General features: G+C 41.0%; 1 protein-coding gene across 1 annotated transcript in view; it reads left to right on the top strand.

Annotated features, from left to right (window-relative positions):
• The window catches only part of CDH13 (cadherin 13), a 759,507-nt gene that overhangs the window by 363,276 nt on the left and 374,356 nt on the right, over positions 1–21,875 (top strand). The window lies entirely within an intron of this gene.

Genomic DNA, 21,875 nt, shown 5'->3' with positions numbered 1-21,875 from the left:
TGCGCACCTTGTGCACCACTTCCAGAGAGTTTTCCCTAGCTGTACACACATGGACAGTCACACATGCAACCTGGCTTCCCTTGCACTCTGAGCTGATACTATAACTGGTGGAGCCATCCTACATTTCCTTCTTGCTGTCAGAGGTCAGACCATGTACTGTGCTTTATAGTCCTCATGTCTCTGTGAACATCTAATTAATATAAGTTAATTAGATATCTAGTTGTTAGTGGTACTTGGTTTGGTCTCTCTGAGAACCTTTTCTTTGTTGTAATTGTATTTTATTATTGTTCGGATAGGCGGCATGTCTGAGCTTCCCCTGGTACCATGGGAGCCTATAGCAAGGTCCCGTGGCTTCAAGCCGTGCTTGGGGTGTTGCAAGCCGATGCCCATTAGTACTCCTCACTCTCTCTGTTTGAGGGTCACGTCAGAGACAGGTATCTGATCAGCTGTGCCTTCAAAACAAAAATGAAGAAGCAGAGAGAAAAATGCCTTAGATCAGGAGTGGTGGAAGTTCTGCCTCACTCCTCTCCACCCCTTCTCCCCAAGGCTCCACCTCCTGCTTACTCCTCTCCGCCCCCTCCCCTCCGTTGCTCACCCTTATGGGTGGTAAAAAGTGGGAGGGTCCATGGCCCCTTTGCCCCCCCTATTCTGGTGCCCCTGCCTCTGGGAAGTGGCTTTTTCCCCGGCATTGGAGCTTGCTCAGTTAGTGCAAGGGAGCTCCTTGGCCTATGGTTTCCTATGAGACTTTTGTACATCATTCAAAAGCTACCCCCAAACCTCTGCAAGGAACTGGCTCCGGTTCTGGGGGCACATGGTGGCACGTACTTATGAGACCCACCTCTCCCACCCCATCTCTATCTCAGATCAGGTGCATCATCTGGACAAGTTAGTGTGCATCCCAGCCAAGGTCTTGTTGTGCATGGATTGGTGGATGAACCAAGACAATACCTGCCAGGTCACTAACTCTCCCTTCTATGATCTTTGGGACAACTGCTTCTGCTATCGAGTGGGAGTTTTATTTGGGCCATCTGCAAGCTCAGGGCCTGTGGTCTACTCATGAGGGCAAACTACACATAACTGTTCATGAGTGATGTGCACTATCCAGAGTGTGTCAGCAGTTCCTGCCACACATCCAGGGCAGGAGCATGAAAGTGCTCACCCCACAGCAGTGTTTTATGTGAACGAGCAGTGGGGATGCCTGCTCAGATGGGCTGTGTCCCGAGGCAGCCAGGCAGTGGAATTTCTGCATACTGAATAAGTAAACTCTCAAAGCATCACACCTGCTGGGAGTTCAGAATGGCCTGGCAGACTGCTGAAGCAGATATTCAGCGTGGATCATGACTGTCTCCCATACAGCTGTTCTAAGATCATAGCTTTGAGTAGGGGGAATTTCTCCAGTGAATTTGTTCACAATTCAGTAGAACAGGAAATGCCCCTGGTTACTGAAAGGACTGTTTTCTCTAGTCCTTTGACAAACATGTTCATAAAAGGTCTTAGGTAGTCTATTCCTATCTATCAGGGATCCAACTCCTCTTTGGGACCTGAATTTAGATCTGTCAGTTCATATGGGACTTCCATTCAAGCCCTTAGCCTCTTGCTGTATGTAACCTTTTTAGTAGCCATCACTCCTGTGAGGAGAGTGGGGGAGTTGCATGCCCTAGTAACTGATCCTTCAAATACAATATCCTACAAGGACAAGGTGCAGTTTAGTCCACACCCTATTTTTCTTTCCAGAGTAGTATCTGATTTTCACCTCAATCAGGCAATATTCTTACAGGTCCTTCCGCCCCCTCGCGCAAAAGCAACGTGCTCCACAGTATAGAACAAAACCTTCTTGGTTTTCTTGACAGCTCTTTGTGTCCTATGCAGAATGAAGGGGAGGTCATCCTGTTACTGCACAACTGCTCTCTCAATGGATTGACATCTACATTGCTATGTGCTGTACTGCTAAGGGTATTACACCACCTGAACAGTTGGCAGCTCACTCAGCTTGGGTGCATTCAACCTCCACTGCTTTTGTAGGAAACATCCCTATTGTTGACATTGGTATGTGTGCTAGGTACTATGCAATTACTGATACACCAAGGGAAGATGTGAATGTGTGAAAAGCAGTCCCCTCTTCTGATGAGACTCCTAGCCTCACCTCCACTGATAACAGCTTGGGAGTCACTTACAATATAATGGACATATGCAATCACTTGAAGAAGAAAAAACAGTTACTCATCTTCTGGTAACTAACTAATCCTTGAGATTTGCTGCATATGTTCACCTTCCCCAATTACGTTCCAGTACGAATGGTGAGATTGTTCCTGCTTTGAGCAGGGGCTTGGACTAGATGACCTCCTGAGGTCTCTTCCAACCCTACTCTTCTATGATTCTATGAAGGACTGAAGGGTGAGCAGCCAGACTCCTCCCTTTATATGCTCTGCCCAGAGCACGAGGGAAGCCAGGGCACATGTGTGGCCTCCTCTTCACATCTTGAAGAACAACAGTTAAAGAAAGTGTAAGTAATCATTTTGACAGAAAAGACTCAGAAGGAATTCAGAATCACCACTTGGTCCATAGTTTCCCTATGGAAATTCAAACACATGACTTTTTAAAAAAATCTGTATAACAACTTTACAGCAATTCTTTGTCATACGTGGTTGGGTCATACTGGATTTGTCATTTCACATGCTCTTTCTACCACTTTGACTGTGCACTTGGTTGTATTTGGTTACTTTAATATAATACTATAACCAGTATTTGGTTACGTTAATATAGATTAACAGTTGGAATCAAAATCTGAAGAGGCAACCAGATTTGCACATTGCCACTTCTTGTTGCAGGCCTGAGCAATTGCCTTCTGTGGCCTCATCCAGAGTGAAAATCTCATTTTCCAAAAGCATGATGTACCCATTCTGTGCTGACAGTTCTGTTCATTACCATCAAGCTGTTACACTATGTTTCCCAGCATGTGGTGATCAATACCAGTTGTTTCGAAGCTTTCCCTGTCTCTTGGCATTTGGAAGGGGTTTCCCAATCATATGAATATCCATATTTGCTAAATAGCACTGCTTCAAATGTACCAGGTTTTGGTTTCTGCCAGGTAAATGCCACTCTATGGACTCCTGGTTCACAGGTGGGGTTACTATTCAGATTTATGTTACCAAGTCATAAGGATTTCTAAAAAAAAAAAAAAAAAACACAACAACCCCCAAAACCCCTTCAATTTCACCTTGTGACTCTGTTTCTCATCTTTTTTGCAGCTGTTTCTTCCTTTGCTGGGTTACCTTTTCCCCCCTCAATTCATTCAAAATAAATCCTGAATATTTTCAGCTGGAATGTCATCGCAATCTTTCCAGCCTAATGCATTTAAATATCAAACCTCAAATGCTATCCCTATCTAATCTAGAGGGGCATGTGTTAAATTATGGACAAACTTTATTTCCCTAGAAGAGCAATGCAAATCACATAAAAATAGTGCAGTGTAGTAGATTATCCAGAGCAATGCAAATGTTTATTTTAATGGACTGTAGCTCTTTCTATCTGACCTGTTATAAAACTCATCTGCTCAGCATGCTCACTGAATTCCTGTTGTGCAAACTGTAGTTGAAAAGTTCTGTAGGAGAGCTCTTAACTTGATTAGTCAGTCTGGAAAAACAATGAGTTAGTTTCAATGTAGATGAATCACTATGTCAGGAAGGCGGTCGTTTTTTTGTTTTTGTTTTCCCTGTGACTTTCTTGATACGCTCAAAGATGAATGGCTTGAAAGCTTCTTAGGTTTGTGGCAAGGTTTTTTTCTGTATTATTTCAAAAAGTACAGTGCACATGGAAAATAAGAAAAGAAATTTCCATGAAAAAAGTATAAATATTTTCCAGGTCATCATACAGTATAGCAGATAAAAATGGTGCAGCAAAGATAAAGCTGTGTCATACATACATAAGGAAGGAGAATTAAAGGGGACATTCATGGGCTTTAAAAAAAGGATCATGCCCTTTTTCCCTTCTTTATGATGTATAAAGAAGGTTTTATTTTTTGCTTCTTTTTTAACACTTGAAATTTAGGTTTTCCTTACTTTGTGGTTTCTAGAAGATTCTAAGGACTACTGAAAAAGCTGTATGATATTCATGCAAGAGAAATCTGATTCACAAAAACAGGGTAAAGAATTCCTCTCATAGTTTTAAACACTTTGTTCTTCATTTGTTTTTGTTAACCCCTATTTACCTCAAATGGACGAGACACACTTGCGAAATAATGTCTTTCTTAAAGATTCAACATGCCGCTGATCCTTTAAACTAGGGTTACCATATTTAGTGCCTCCGAAAGGAGGACACTTTAAAGGGGCCCCAACCCCGCCCCCAGCCACGCCCCCAGCCACGCCCCAACCCCGCCCCCTCCCCAAAGTCTCCGCCCCCTCCCCTGCTTCCCGCGAACATTTGAGTCGCGGGAAGCCTGAAGCAGGTAAGGAGGGCGGTGTGTGTGGGGGGGGAGGAGGCGCGGCCCACCCCCGGCACCGCAGGTCCCCAGCCCGTCCCCCAAGCCCCCGGCCCGGCCCGGCACCGCCGGCTGAGTCCCCGGCCGGGCCCCCCGAGTCCCCGGCCGGGCCCCCCGAGTCCCCGGCCGGGCCCCCCGAGCACCGCCGGCACCCGGCCCGGCACCTGGCACCCGAGCCGCCGGCCGAGCCCCCCGACCCCGGGCCCCCCCGAGCACCGCCGGCCGAGCCCCCGGCCCGGCCCGGCACCGCCGGCCCGGCACCCGAGCCGACCGCATGTCCGATTTTCCCGGACATGTCCGGCTTTTTGGGATTTCCCCCCGGACGGGGATTTGGAGCCCAAAAAGCCGGACATGTCCGGGAAAATCCGGACGTATGGTAACCCTATTTAAACAAGCATTGAAAAAACACTGTTCTTATATCTAAGACTTCCAGTAAGTCCTCTGGCAAAGATGAGGAGAGGTTAGGAATTGCTATGCCTAATATTTCTAACCATCAGTATGTTTTTCACCCTCCTTTATGCACTGTAAAGAAGAAAGGAAGACACACTGGCCAAGATTTTCAAAAGGGACTAGTGACTGTTGGAGGCCTCATTCTTTGGGTGTTCAACTAGAGAGTCTTGCTGTTCAGAAGTGTGTGTTAAGCAGTTTCTGAAAATCTGGCCCTTTTAAAGGAATCTTAAATTTGGCATCCAAAAATTCAGCCAAAAATCACTAGCCACTTTTGAAAAATTGAGCTACATTTTTTTTCAGATTATCTGTTATATGTGCAACCTAAAATATGGCATTTCTTGACTTTTGGATGGTTAACCAATGCAATCTTCATGTTCCCATGAACATTTTCATGTGGTATTCAAATACATATTTGACATGGGAGGACCACACAAATAGCTACTGCTGCTATTTCCCAACCAGAATCGTTGGGAGGGGGCCCTGTCAAGCCGATTCTCTTAAAGATATGTGTGGTGACTAGGAGGAGGTGGTCTCTTTACCTGGAAAATCTCAGATAAATCAACTCTAGGTGGACTTTGAATCTGATTGTGCACTTGACTCTCCTTGCTGACTGGAGTGGCTTTACTGAAATCTTTCACAACAACTTCTTTAGCATGTTTGACAGTGGGAGTAATGCCTGGGAGAAGCAGCCAACTCAGAATTAGCTTGGCCGGAGATATTTAGAAAAGTTGCTTGTAGCTGGACATAAAATGGCAAAAAATGTTCATGTAAATACACTAGGAAAGCGTTTTCTAGGTCTCCTCCAATGAGAAATGAGAATACAGAATTCTAAAGACTTCTGCTCAGAAACCAGGAAAATAATACAACTTACGATAAAATAATGTACAGCCTGAAAAATAAAAAGGAAAATGAACCCCCCGCCCCACCAACCTTTAAGAAATCAGTTTAAATACTAGTCTGATTTTAATGTAATAGAATGATAAAAAATGTACATGGGGCTTCTGATTTTTTTATTTTAACTGATAAACACCCTATAAAATACCCTGGTAAAAAAGAAATGAAATTGGTGTTTATCCAATAAACACCAGAAATGGTTATTTGTATCTAAGGACTTGTCTATACAGAGCAGTAATGCAGACTACGTGGGTGTGATTTCTAAAGCGCACTAATGCGTTGCACATTGATTGGTCTATGTAGACCCAGCTGGTGTGTTTGAAACAGCTGTATTTTAAAGCGCACTAGGGAACATTACAATGAGATGACTCATTACAGTATATACTACTGCAATACATTACATTTTACTGTATATACAAAGAAAAGCCATGAACCAACACACACAAATCTGAAAAATTGCTAAAATAGAACCTTGACAAATGAAATTAATAAACCCCGACCCCCTGAAGTCCTAGCTGTACAGTATTTTATTTTCCATCTTATTTTTATTGTTTCTCATTTACAAACATAATCATACAATGGTATTAGCAGGACAGAATGAACACAGTCATTATTCAAGTATATATTTCAAATACTTGTATTCTGTTTTGACTCCTGTTAAAGTATCCAAATGTAAACATGCTATAGACCTAAACTCAAAAGTTTCTACCTGAGAACCCATTCAATGGAAAAAATAAACTACAATAAAACCAAAACAGGAGTGAGGATGGCACAGTATTATTAAAGACGTTTAAAGTGTCAGATCTCCAACATGAGAGTGGGAATCATTAAGAAAATCAAGGGAGACAAGGTGGGTGAGGTATTATCTTTAGTTGGACCAACTTCTGCTGGTGAAAGAAACAAAACTTTCAAGCTCCACAGAGCTCTTCTTCAGCTTTGTGGTGCTCAAAAGCTGGCCTCTCTCACCAACAGAAGCTGGTCCAATAAACGATATTACCGCACCCACCTTGTGTCTCTTACACCCAGAGCCTAACACAGCTTAATCAACAACACTGCAAACAATTAAGAAAATCTGCATTTACCTTCTGTAGCAGTTACATTTACTGAAGTGTGTGTAGTAGTTCCTAATTTTAACAGTGGGATTTTAAAAAGCACTCCTTAACCATTGACTTGGATGGGAGCAGAGATAGTGATGCTGAGCACTTTAGAAATTCTCACTCTTAAATACATAAAACACTGCAAATACCATGGGCAAGTCAGACACTGTTTTGATGCATATTTCTGGGGGCATATATGTATCAGGACAGAGTCACATCTCATGTTCTACGGGTGCCGATCTGTGGTACTTTCCCTTCTAATTGGTTCCCACTTGCAGTTAGTTGAAGGTGCAGGCACCCAAACTTGCACCTGCAATCCAAATGTAGGTGCAAAAATTCAAGTCAATATTTTGCTGGTGCAAGTTGCTTGGCTGAAAATATACTTGTGCAGAATATTGACTTAGCATGAAATTGCCCCCTGCTCACAGACTGAGTACATAGTCTATGCCCCACTTAAGCCCTCAGTTGTATCTGACTTATCCATGGGGGTATTTGCAATATTTTGTAGCCTTACATTTAGGATCTACCCTAAGAGCTAAACGTATGATCTCAGTGCAGTGGAGCTGGAACTAGGGATGCTGGGGGTGCTGCCACACTCCCTGGCTTGAAGTACTAATAACAAACACCAAATACATGGTTTCCATCATCAGTGCCCTGCCTCAGTGATGCATAGATTTTGTTGGCCTAATGCACAGGGGCAAGTTTCACTGCAAGAGCGGTTTTAAAGTATTCACAATCCCTTGCTGCCTTAAGGTTTTTTTTCCACCCCATTTTCATTTGGTTTTAGGCAAAGGATTAATGGTATTTTTAAACGCTGATGCCTTAATGACCTCGGTCCCATAAACCCTTATTGCTACTTATCTGATTGATTTGTGAGCTGTTTATTGGAATTGGATAAGTGATGGCCAAGTTTGTAAAATCCTACCTAAAATTTCAGAGTCAGTAATGATTAATTCTTTTAGTCACTAATACATTTGCAAATATGATAGTTTCTCTTGAGAAAATGACAGTTAAAGTTTGGAGTGACAACAAAGTTCAAAAGCCAATGCAGTGGAATTTGTTTTTTAGTAATCACCGTTTATAGCATGTACTGGGCTATACTGATGAAATCTTTCTTACTAAAGGAAATTTCCAGCAGCTGTTGACATGTTTGCCTCTAACTTACTATGATCAGGAGGCATTTGGTTGTAAGAATCTGCTCAGAAATAGTGTCTTCATGTTCTCTGATAGCTTGAAAGGCAGGAAAAACTGCCAGACCTGTTCTGAACACTACTTGGCATCAGGTAATGAATGTAACAGTTTGAAGAGTGTTAATTATAACTAAAGATTGACTAAGGAGGTGGAGTTCCAATCTAGATCCACATTAGCTTTATTATAGTTATGTATATAATAGTAGTGCCCAGACTTCCTAGTCAGGACATGGCATCCCATGTACACTTTATGAAGACCTGGGCTCTTCCCAACAGCGTTTGCGGTCATAGTTTGATTTCAAGGTGAAATAGTGGCTAGGAATTTGGTTTGCATTTAATGTCTCTGAGATCTCACAAACTGGATTCAAGACACAGCTGGCACAACAGGTACATAGTCAGATCTGGGCATTCACACATTTCCTAAATTTGAAGGGGCTCTGTCATGAGGGTCTGGTTTGGCCACCTCTATAATATGGCAGGCCTTGACATAACTGTTTTGCTTTAATGACATCTAAGACCAAATCTCTTTAAAAAAGAAGAAGAAAGGTCTTTTGATTTCTGAGGGATGAACCCAGAAGCTCCTTCATTTCAGATAAGCATCCATAAATGTGGTTGAGTATCCAAAAATTCCAGAGTTATGATGTCTGCAAAAGAGGAATATAAATCTCAGGAAACATCTCTCTCACTAGATAGTCTTACTTTGTGCTGCTGATTAAGCTAGAACAGAACAGTCTTTTTTCATTGTAGTAAGGCATGTCTAGCATTTGTCCCAGCTGGAACAAAGAAATACAGATCTATGAGATGATACTATTGGAAGAATAAGTTAAATAATTTTCTAGCTTTTAAAAATCTTCTAGTTGAGGGTCATTTTGAATTAGAGATGGGCTTGAGTTGTACTGTTTGGTATTTTGATAGTTAGGATCCATAGGTGAAATCCTGACCCCACTCAAGTCAATGGAAGTTTTGCCATTGGCTTTACTCAGGACAAGATTTTACCCCAGGAGTTTGGTTCAGCTAGTGTAGAAAATAGTGGCCAGTTGTAAAATTCAAAATCTAAACTTTCTTAATATTTAAGGTGGCGTTCAGATCAAAGGGTCTGATTCTGCTAATATTGGGCTTCATTCGGTCACCCACAGTCGTGATGGATGGTACTTTACTCCACAATTACTCTGTGTGAGTAAGGGTGGCATTTTCAGTTCCATTGAGACTAGGGGCCAGTTGAAGAGTTTGGAAATGGATCTGAACTTCCCCATCATTCTAGGGGGTTTTGGACATGGCCATTTTGTTGAGGCCCATCTCTGGTTTGAGTATTTTGTTACTTATTTTTATTTTAACCCAATCAGTTTGCTCAGCTCTACTTAATATCCCAATTAACGCGAGCAACAAATCTGACCCAGAAAGGCAGCAGTGCTTCCTGATTTCCTTTGCAGTACTGCCAATATAATTTGTTTGAATTTTCTTGTTTTGTCATTATCAAAGGCTAGGCATCCTTGTACAGGGAGACAATCTGTCACTGCAGAAAACAAGCTGAAAGCTCCTACAATTGATTTCACACCTTGTACATGTTAAACATTTTCTAAAACAAATAAAGCCCTTCACTTTTTCAAAAATAAATAAATAAAACAAACTCTTCACTTTCTTTCATTAACAGTTCAAATTGCCTTGGTAATTTTTGTCACCACTCTAATTTGCAAGCTGTTGTTGAGTAGCTTTATCTTGCTTTTTTGTTTCACACTTCCAGAGTATCAGTTTCTGTCTGATTATCTAGTCAGACTTGTAAAGCAATTATGAAAGGACTTTTACTGCTGTATCTAATACAAGATTGGATAGACTCAATTGGAGGCTACCCATTGGCTACCTGGCACATTATCATTTGGGGCCAGATCTTTAAAGGCATATAGGCCTCTAAATCACATTGAAATCACCGTAAGTTAGGTCCCTAAATATTTTTTAAAATCTTGATGCTTAAGACATGAAAGATCCGGAGCTTCTTGTCAGTGCTGTGGGATTTGCATTTAGCAATAAGTGATGAGTGAACTAGTTTGTACAATGTGAATCTCTGGCCAAAACTCCAACCAAATATTAACTAAACTTTATTACTTGTTTTAAAGTTCATGGACTGTCTTCTCCATGAGAAATTATACTTCTTACTTATGTTGATTAATTAGTGGATGTGTTGTCTGCCCTCGGTATGTGAAGAAATATTGGTAGGAATGAAGTGCAAAACTCATGTCTTTGTCTTAGTGTTCCTACAGCTGTTTCCTTATACACCGGGGCACATAACACACCCACTAATTAATCAACATAAGTAAGCAGCAACACTAACAATAACATCTATAAACTAATAAGACTGTTTCTCCCAACAGGCTAAGGAGGAATAGGAGAGAAATTCTAATTCTTTTACAGTTTTAAAATACTGGGGACATGCTTAGCTACTTGAGCGATGGAGGTCATATGAGTTCCTCGATACCTTAGATCTAGAAATTGAGCCAGACTTAATTACCAAACCAACCCAGACACACAGGGCTCCAAGAGGTTTCTTGATTAGCTTGTGCTTATTGCAGTCCCTCACATAAACGAGAGCAGACCACAATGATTATTTGCATGAACTATTCAGCATTCCCAAGCCTGGCCTCGGCTTGGACCTCTGCAGTCTTGCACACCCAGGCCAAGAATTTCAAAAACAGGAACCTACTCTTCGGCTCCCAAATCCTTATTTAGACTCTTCGAGGAGTGAATGCTATTGATTTCCATAAGACCTGCTGGATGCTCAGATCACTTTATTTAGGAGCCTATATAAGAACTTAAGGATCAGATATTCCAAAGCTCTCAATTAAGCAAATAAAAGAAGTGGCCAGATTTTCCAAAAATGCTTCTTGGCTCCCTCGTAGAACAATGGGAGTTGCTGGGTCCTGAGAACGTTTATTTCCTGAGGACAGATGTACAAACGTTAGTGTCTTATTTTTGAAAACCTTTGCCGTGGTCATTGGCACAAGCAAGTCTATGCCCGTTTTTGCTTATACGAAAGTGATTTGCACATGAACATGCTAATATGTGCAAAGTCAGAGGTTTATAAAAGTGTGCCCTCTAATGCATAACGTCTTCATTTCACACTGTTCTAAAACAAATACAGAAACAAACAAACAGGTTGGAGTAAATATTTAATTCCCTGGGTATGCATTTTTTTGTTTGTTTGTTTCTTTAAATCTGGTATATGTGTTTGTACAGCACCTCCCACAATTGGCCCACATCTTTATTGGAGTCTTTGGGTGCTGCTACAATACAATAAATAATATTACCAGGGCCTGATAGTTGCTCCCCTCTGTCTTTTATTTATTTACTTACTTATTTTTGCTAAAATTGCAAGTTGAAAACTACTAGTCAAAAATGACCTTGAACGTATTAATGTAGCAGCAGTCTGTTGAGGTGCCAGCTGTAAATTATATTGTTATGAAAGGAGGAATAACTTGTCCTTTATATATAGACCTGTTCAGTGCAGTTCAGAACAGTTTTACATACTCAGAATATTGGATCCGGTATGGTATGAGGAATTGCTCTGGTGATCTACAGTCTTCAGATATATATGCATAGACAACCACAGCAGCAGCTGGGGGAGTTTGCCATATTTCTTAACTAGTACTGTAGTTGGTACCTGCACCTTTTTACCCTTGAAAATGTCTGCTGGAACAATGCCTGCCATAAATTATTCACTCCATGGCATTGCCTCTTGATATTTGAATCCCCCACACACAGATATTTAGAATTATGAAATCATATCTTCTGAGGCCCAAATTGTCTCCTCTGTGCAAAGCTCTGAGTAAAGGGACTTCTGTGCAAAGCCGTGTTAGTCTGTATCCGCAAAAAGAACAGGAGTACTCGTGGCACCTTAGAGACTAACAAATTTATTAGAGCATAAGCTTTCGTGGACTACAGGCCACTTCTTCGGATGCATATAGAGTGAAACATATATTGAGGGGATATATATACACACAACCACACATCACTGAACAAAAACACTGACCCAGGAACCTATCCTTGTAACAAAGCCCGATGCCAACTCTGTCCACATATCTATTCAAGTGACATCATCATAGGACCTAATCACATCAGCCATACCATCAGGGGCTTGTTCACCTGCACATCTACCAATGTGATATATGCCATTATGTGCCAGCAATGCCCCTCTGCCATGTACATTGGCCAAACTGGACAGTCTCTACGTAAAAGAATTAATGGACACAAATCTGACATCAGGAATCATAGTACTCAAAAACCAGTGGGAGAACACTTTAACCTGTCTGGCCATTCAATGACAGACCTGCGGGTGGCTATCTTACAACAGAAAAACTTCAAAAACAGACTCCAATGAGAGACTGCTGAGCTGGAATTGATATGTAAATTAGATACAATCAACTCAGGATTGAATAAGGACTGGGAATGGCTGAGCCATTACAAACATTGAATCTATCTCCCCTTGTAAGCATTCTCACACTTCTTATCAAACTGTCTGTACTGGCCTACCTTGATTATCACTTCAAAAGTTTTTTTTTTCCTCTTACTTAATTGGTCTCTCAGAGTTGGTAAGACAACTCCCACCTGTTCATGCTCTCTGTATGTGTGTATATATATCTCCTCAATATGTTTCACTCTATATGCATCCGAAGAAGTGGGCTGTAGTCCACGATAGCTTATGCTCTAATAAATTTGTTAGTCTCTAAGGTGTCACAAGTACTCCTGTTCTTTTTGTAGATTCATCTAGTCAATTTTCCTCCTCATATTGATGAGAGCAAGTAGCAGCAAGATTAAGTAATTGGTAATTGAGTCAGAAGCAGTATTGATATCAGATTAATGCTATCACAATCCAGAACCCAATCCTGCAAGGTGGCAGGTGCTTACTGTAGCATTATGCCACTATATGTATTTATCAGGAAGCGCAGAGGCAACAGGAAGCAGGTTAGAGAGATATGGAGATGTACAGGGCTAGATTCTGATTTCAGTCTTCACAGCCCTGTTGAAGGCAGTTCATCCTGATCTACACTTGAAAGCTGCACTGTTGTAACTATTTTGGTTGGGGTGTGAATTTTAACTTCTGTAGTTTATGCTAGTGCAAGCCTGGGTGTGGACACAGTTTTACTGCTATAAAAGTGCTTTATGCCAGTATAGCTTATTCTCCTTCCTGTACAGAAGTATTTATATTGGAGTAGCACACCTTTATATTAATGTAATTGAGTCCACACTAGGGAGGCTGTTCTGCTTTAAGTATATGGGTGGGGTTGAAGTGACACAACTTTCTAAGGTATACAAGGCCTGAAGCTAAGCTGATTTTTACCAGGATCTGACCCACAGAAGTTAGGGACTTTCTGAGCGAGACCCAGGCTTTATCCATTCCATTGCAGCTGTAATAGTCAAATCAATGCATTTCACTGAAACTAAGACTCTCTTCTCCTCTGAGAATATTATGACTGCTACAAGATTCTGAGCACCCTCCTTTTCCATGGACTGCCCTGGGAGATGAAAGACCTCAGCACTATGTAAGAGGTGCTCACTTTCTTGCCTGGTCCTGCATTTTACTACTCATGCTTTTCTTCCAGTGATTAGTTTTCCTCTTCCAGAGATGTTATCACCAGACCCCATGCTGAAAAGCCCATGTAGTAGAGTTAGCTAAATTTCATGTAATATTGCCCTGTGGCAACCTCACAGTGCTCTTTGATTCAATACCCAGTTCTGTCTCACTGGCAGAAGATAGATTTCATGTCCTTTTTCTCAAGGGGAAGTAATTCAAAGGAGCTATCTTTGAATTTGCCTGGCATGTTGAAATATGGATAATTTATTGCAAATATGTATTTTTATTGTAAGCTATATAGCTCTTCTTTGGAACCAGAATTTTCAGCCATTCAATCAGTTTATCTAAATATGCTGCCTAAATATCTTACCTTCTAACATGTTAAAAATCATGTCTAACAGCTACGCAAGGAACAGTTTTTTCCCTCTGATGTCTTTTTCTGTTTCTTTTCTTTTTGTGTGAACTGGGATTTCAAACAGTCTAGTTTTTTCCCCTTTGTGTGACATAAGACCGGAGATCATCTTCATGTTGCATGTGCTATACTATTTCATGCAATCTAATTATGGCTCAGAGTATGTCAGCTGCTTGTAACAGTTACGTATTGTTCACCGCTAATTGAATTTGGATGTAATATTTGAAGTAGTGACAAATAAATGCTTGACATAAGGATTCCACATTATTTCTGAGCTTACCTTTTACTAACCCCAAAATTAAGGTAGAATGTCTGTGACACATGGCCAGAGAGGGTTAAACATCCTGCAAAATAAATAACCCTCAAAAGACATGTGGGGAGACAATTTTTGTGTATTTACATATGAATGAGTAGGGTTGACAATGTAACCAACAGTCCTTTCTATGCTGTATTCTGATAATTCAGAGATCAAAAGAACATCCTAGCATTTAAATGAATTGTAAACATGGGATATCTTGGTATACATCTCTCTTTGAAATATACTGTGAATGGTTCAGGAACAAGCAAATTGCCTTATGTTAATTCTATAGCTAAGTACTGATGATGGACCGCCTTCAAAGTCATCCTAATTATCTTTTGTTCTTGGAGGAACTCCCAACTTGTCAAAGAGGACATGAAATTGTATAAAAGATCCTTGGGCGCTGATTCTGTCATCTCAGGTCTGCTTAAGGCTTCATACAGGGGAAGCTTTGGACTTCTGAGTAACCGGTGAGGTAACAAAGAAGCTGTTTTATGCTGGCTTGGTAAATCTAAGTATTGGAATATCCATCAGCTTTTGGGGGATTGTCTGCCCTTCTTTGCAGTTCACCCTAATTGAGTGACCATAGCTGGCCCACACTGGGACGCGGTGCTTTATACCTTTTCTTTGTGTGTGATTCTTGAACTGATAAAAGTTATCATGCAGACAACTCTCAGGATGAGAGTCCTATGTTTACTCATGAACAGGTATGGTTTAGGCATCAGACATTCAAGCTTCTCCACTCTGTCTTGTCATTCTATTTTAATCTACTTCCTAAGGAGCCAGCTCTTTGAATGGGAGAGTCATTCATGCAGTCCCTCTCCCAACTCATTCATTGGCCTATGTGATGAGTGCCAGCAAAGTTGTCAGTTTGGTTAGGTGGGTGTGTGTGTGTCATAGAATCATAGAATACCAGGGTTGGAAGGGACCTCAGGAGGTCATCTAGTCCAATCCCCTGCTCAAAGCAGGACCAATTCCCAACTAAATCAACCCAGCCAGGGCTTTGTCAAGCCTGACATTAAAAACCTCCAAGGAAGGAGATTCCACCACCTCCCTAGGTAACCTCCTGTCCGTACACCTGTCCATCAGGAAGTGAACTGAGACTACCAACTCATTTCATATAGTTGCAAAAAGCTATTAGATTTGTCATGCTGAACTAGTGACTTGGAAATGAAAGCTTATATATTCTCTACCACATAAATGAACCACTATCTTCCTTTACTATGGTTTAACTGTTCACTTTACTCATATGAGTGGTGCCAGCACTTGGGCCTGTAATTTTAAGATGGTTAGTTGAATTTTACAATGAAAAAAGTCAATTATCTTAATTAAATATGGATGAATAGCGTGCATCTAACCTATAAAATAAGGGTTCTTACTTTATGAATCCAGAAAAATTACCACTTCTTAAATGAAGTGCTTGATTTTCAATAACGCATACGTACAATTCCACCAACACTAGAGGGGGACAGAGAGCCATTCTGTATGTGTTGGTTACACACACCAAATTGTGTATGCCATTGCCATGACTGTGCATGCAAATCAAGTATTTGCACATGCTAATTAGAGGTACAATACGTTTAGACTTGCAGACACTTTTTTTTAATTGAGCCTGAAATAGTTAATAACAGCTAGGAAGTCAATGGAGTGTCACATCTCCAAAAGTATCTACAGGTGCAGTATCACTGCATTGTTTTGGAGAGAGAAAATGAAAAACTGTCAGAAGACTAGAGGTTAAAATAATGGGCTTTCTATGAGTGAATCAATTTTATCGTCTGTATATACAAAATAGATATTTTATAAACTCCATAAATTTGCATATCTTGTTCATTTTTTACTGTAGATAGACTCCTCGATGAATACCATAGGTCTTAATGTTATGAGATATCAGCAGGATACTGTGCTTTCATTTCACAAACCACTGACATGCTGGTCTCATCTATTTGGGAAGCACATAAAGTCAATGGTTAGTGTGGTTTGCTTTCAGATCTCAACACTGGCATGCCTTTGTCATAGTTGCATGGTGTATGTCCATGTCATTGCTAAGAGAAATAGAGTGAAGTTTTCTTATGGTGAGAGATGACCAGTTGTTTGGTTATAACTTACCCCCTCAGACAGAGCAGCAGGCTTAGGTTCTTGTGCCAAAATAATAATTATACTAAAAAAAAAACAAATGGTAGGAGAATGAGGTCAGTGGTTTTTCATAAAAATGGGGTGGTTGTGAAGGAGGTAACTCCCTCCTCCAGTTAAACTACCATTCTAGCAATCAAAGCTTACTCACACAGACAAGAGGAAATGAGAATAATTCTATTTTTGATTTTTTTTTAATGGAGTAGCAATGCTGGAAAGAATAGTAATGTGAATGTGAGTTAGAGCTAATGACATGTTTGTCATATCATGCTAATAGTCTGTGAAGCTATTTTTGCCATTATATATTAATTGGTATCTTAAGCATTTAAATGTCCTCATGATACTTTTGCATGCCTTAATCGATTCTAATACTATAATTATTGCTGTTTATCTGAATTGTGGTAGTACTGTAAGCATCCAATTGGGACTGTGGTCTTATTGTGTTAGGTGCTGTATAAATACACAAGAAGTCATGGCTCCTTCTCCAAAGAGCTTGTGTTCTTCAAAGCATGGCGAGGGATCAGGCTGTGCTTTGTCTATGGTTGTAGCAGAAGGGAACTCCCCTTCCCTGCAAAATGTGATGTGCACAGCCGAGGAATTGTGCATTAATGGATGTCTCTGTGGTTCGGTGTCTCTCTGAGCAGTGCAATAACCTCTAGATCAAGGTGAGCAAGAACACAGTGCCCATTCCTATTAAACCTGAATCACTCAGTTGCAGGTACAAGCAACATTATGTTGCCTGCGGTCTTCAGTATCTACTACTACTTGTAAGGATAAGGGCAGCTTTCTGAATGGTTTACCTTGTGGTTAATTTCTTTTTTCCTAGTAGCCATCTACAGTTTATTAGAAAAAAAATTGCACCCAGTTGTATCAAGTAGATAGAGGTACTTGATTGCATTCCAACTCCTTATAGCAATTTACTTTTGGGTGGACGTTTCTGAGAGACGTGTCAAAAAGTGGGCTCTGGTTTGATGCCTGCAGTCTTATAAACACAAATTCTGTGCATCCATTTACCGTAAAATTTGCAGCACCTTTGAGATGGTGTGCATATAAATGCAGGTGTTTAGAATCTCAGATTTTTTCCGAAGAATTGAAAATCTAGAACTAGGGTGAGACTACTCTTCCTGTTTGACCTTTGTTAAACAACCTGGCTGGGACATGTTCTTCAGCTGAATCCACTTGAGACACACATTGGATGTACCTGTTTTGACACATGGGCATTGTGACAACTAACTATGTCTAGAGATCATTAGTTTTTTTCTTGGATGGACTGACAGGGAATATCACCTTTGATCCATTGACAATAATCTTTCTCTGAAACAGTCTCAGAGCTCAAATGCTGTTGAAGCCTGGATATTAGAAAGACAAGGTAAGTGAGGTAATACCTTTTATTGGACCAACTTCTGTTGGTGAGAGAGACAAACTTTCGAGCTGCACAGAGCTCTTCTTCAGGTCTAGGAAAAACTCTGCATACATTTCCCAGACCTGAAGAAGAGCTCTGTGTATGTTCAAAAACTTGTCTCTCCCACCAACGGAAGTTGATCCAATAAAAGGTATTACCTCACCTACCTTGTGTCTCTCAGTGATCAAATGAAAGACATCAGTATATTCCACCCAGCTTCTGAACCTCTCTCTGACATGAATGCATAATCATTTCTGTTTGCATGGATGAAATTTCAAAAGAAAAATATCCAATTTTTCTGCTCTTCTTTCCCCTACCCCACCAAAATCTTTTAGCTGCGTTGTTCTTCAGTTTGTGAAAGCAGTTTCCCTCCATTCTATACTTCTGACCTTGTAGATTACTGTATTAATTTACAGAAAAAAGATTTCCTAAAGATCCAGAGATGATAGCCCCAAATTCCCCAAGTCAGCACTTGTTTTAATTACATCCTAAAATAGCCTATCAAATGTACAGGTATGATCTGATTGCTATAAACCCATGTGGATGGTCCTCATTAAGCAATAGATCTTTCAAGCTGTCCTTGATTCGTACTTCCAGTACCTTCTCCGCTTCTCAAGTCAAGGTCTTAGAGGTCTGGAGTTAACCTTTTAAAATTAACATATCTTCAGCCCTGTAGTAACTCCCAGTGTAGCTGAAGAGATTTTAAGTATATCTGCTAAGGGCTCCCTTATCTCTTTTATTGTTCCCATCAAAATTCTGGAAAGGATTCTGTCTGGTCAAACTTCCGACAACCTAGTTTTGTAATCACCTGTTTTGCAGGGACCTGATTTCCATTAATATTTCTTCAACTTCCCCTGTGAAATACACGACCCTTATCCTTTTTTTGTGAAAACTGAGGCAATGAATTCATTAAATTTTTGGGTCAATAAATTACTCTTTTCAGCTCCTGTGGGCCCCGCTGTCTCCTTGACTGACCTCTAGTTCCTTATGTACTTGAAGAAAATCATAATACCAATCTTATCCTATTATGCAATCTTCCTTTAATTCTCCACTTTTTCTTCTTATCTTTTTTTTGCACTTTCTTAACGTCAGTTTCTATCTTTTCTACTTCTCTGGTCATCCTTGATGTGTTTTATGTCATTTGTAGATATTTTTCCTACTCTCACTGTCTGTGTTTCCCTATTCAGCCATGCTAGCCTGTTTCATGTCTTTTATAAACTGCACTGCTGTGCATCCTTATGTGAACATATATTTGTCCTTAAACACTTTCCATAGCTACTGTTTTCTCCTTTGTCTGCATTGTTTTACTTTGTTTAAATAAACATACCTTATAGATCCATACTCTTCCAAATATATTGTTTGTTTCTATTCAAAGTATTTATCATTCTCCTCCTAGGCATCACTTTAGTGCTAATTAAATACTGAAGTAGAATGGTTTTACTGTTGCTTAGATACTTTTTTCTAGCTTTGCAACAATCACATTCTGTGTCACTGAATCTAAACCAAGAATTGCCCTGTTTGCATATCAATCTCCCCCTAGAACCTCTTACAAAATATCCTGAAATTTGAATTAATTTTTTTACTTTTAATTTGCCCCTATCACATGAACTTAGTTTCTATTTACTCTCATGGATCATCAATAGATTTAACTATCTCTATTCTGCATAGCAGTATGAGCTCTGCAGTGCTACTAGGAGTCAAATGTAGGAACAAATACATGTTTGTGAAAGAAGTAACAAACCTGACTCTGAACACACACACACAGTGGAGATACATTGAGTAAGAAGGTGCTCTGTTTGCATATTCCCTTTTCACAATACAACTGCAGTTCATGTGTTTAGCTCCCTAGATATCTCATCTGCTGCTACTGTCCTTTCTGACTTCTCCTTTCCCCGGTAATGTCTGCTCTAACTGCAACTCGGCAATATCCTCACTGGCTGCACTCCTGTTTTGATGGGCTGCAGCACATATATTTGTATGTGGTGCCTGTTTTTAGCTGCTACTTCCTGATTTTTATTTAAAAAAAAAATCATTCTAAATCCCAGCAAATGCAAATAGGTCTATACATAACTTAGGAGTGAAGCCTATTTGGCCAAATATTTTAAATTCCCCTTGAATCTGTCTTTCTACTCTAGTTAAATAGAAATCAGGTCTCTCTTCTCAGCAGCATCAAACCCATGCTGCATTGTCATCACTTTATAGTCAGCACACTTTCCAGTTGCTTTGGAGGACATCTCAGTCACATTGAATTTACGCATCATAGCTCTAGTCTAGGCCTCTTTGGCCACCCCAACTATTGAAAACTTGTAAGTTCCTCACCCCCCAGAAGCCTGATATACAAGTTTTCAATAGTTGGGATGGCCAAAGAGGCATAGATATACAAAGTGTGTGTGTGCGTGTGTGTGTGTGTGTATATATATATACACACACACACTCGGGTGAGATTGCAGAGCCATTAGCCATTATTTTTGAAAACTCATGGCGATCGGGGGAGGTCCCAGATGACTGGAAAAAGGCTAATGTAGTGCCCATCTTTAAAAAAGGGAAGAAGGAGGATCCGGGGAACTACAGGCCAGTCAGCCTCACCTCAGTCCCTGGAAAAATCATGGAGCAGGTCCTCAAGGAATCAATTATGAAACATTTAGAGGAGAGGAAAGTGATCAGGAACAGTCAGCTTGGATTCACGAAGGGGAAGTCGTGCCTGACTAACCTAATTGCCTTCTATGATGAGATAACTGGCTCTGTGGATGAGGGGAAAGCAGTGGATGTGTTATTTCTTGACTTTAGCAAAGCTTTTGATACTGTCTCCCACAGTATTCTTGCCACCAAGTTAAAGAAGTATGGGCTGGATGAATGGACTGTAAGGTGGATAGAAAGCTGGCTAGATCGTCGGGCTCAACGGGTAGTGATCAATGGCTCCATGTCTAGTTGGCAGCCGGTTTCAAGTGGAGTGCCCCAAGGGTCGGTCCTGGGGCCGGTTTTGTTTAATATCTTTATTAATGATCTGGAGGATGGTGTGGACTGCACTCTCAGCAAGTTTGCAGATGACACTAAGCTAGGAGGCGTGGTAGATACACTAGAGGGTAGGGATCGGATACAGAGGGACCTAGACAAATTAGAGGATTGGGCAGAAAAAAACCTGATGAGGTTCAACAAGGACAATTGCAGAGTCCTGCACTTAGGACGGAAGAATCCCATGCACTGCTACAGACTAGGGACCGAATGGCTAGGTAGCAGTTCTGCTGAAAAGGACCTAGGGGTCACAGTGGACAAGAAGCTGGATATGAGTCAACAGTGTGCTCTTGTTGCCAAGAAGGCTAACGGCATTTTGGGCTGTATAAGTAGGGGCATTGCCAGCAGATCGAGGAACGTGATCGTTCCCCTTTATTCGACATTGGTGAGGCCTCATCTGGAATACTGTGTCCAGTTTTGGTCCCCACACTACAAGAAGGATGTGGAAAAATTGGAAAGAGTCCAGCGGAGGGCAACAAAAATGATTAGGGGTCTGGAGCACATGTCTTATGAGGAGAGGCTGAGAGAACTGGGATTGTTTAGTCTCCAGAAGAGAAGAATGAGGGGGGATTTGATAGCAGCCTTCAACTACCTGAAGGGGAGTTCCAAAGAGGATGGAGCTCGGCTGTTCTCAGTGGTGGCAGATGACAGAACAAGGAGCAATGGTCTCAAGTTGCAGTGGGGGAGGTCCAGGTTGGATATCAGGAAAAACTATTTCACTAGGAGGGTGGTGAAGCACTGGAATGCGTTACCTAGGGAGGTGGTGGAGTCTCCTTCCTTGGAGGTTTTTAAGGCCCGGCTTGACAAAGCCCTGGCTGGGATGATTTAGCTGGGAATTGGTCCTGCTTTGAGCAGGGGGTTGGACTAGATGACCTCTTGAGGTCCCTTCCAACTCTGATATTCTATGATTCTATGATTCTATGATTCTATATCTATGCCTCTCTTTGGCC

Source organism: Malaclemys terrapin, chromosome 14 (genome assembly GCF_027887155.1).
Source record: "Malaclemys terrapin pileata isolate rMalTer1 chromosome 14, rMalTer1.hap1, whole genome shotgun sequence".
In the NCBI taxonomy this organism is placed as follows: domain Eukaryota; kingdom Metazoa; phylum Chordata; order Testudines; family Emydidae; genus Malaclemys; species Malaclemys terrapin.
This window is presented reverse-complemented; position numbering and strand designations above follow the sequence as displayed.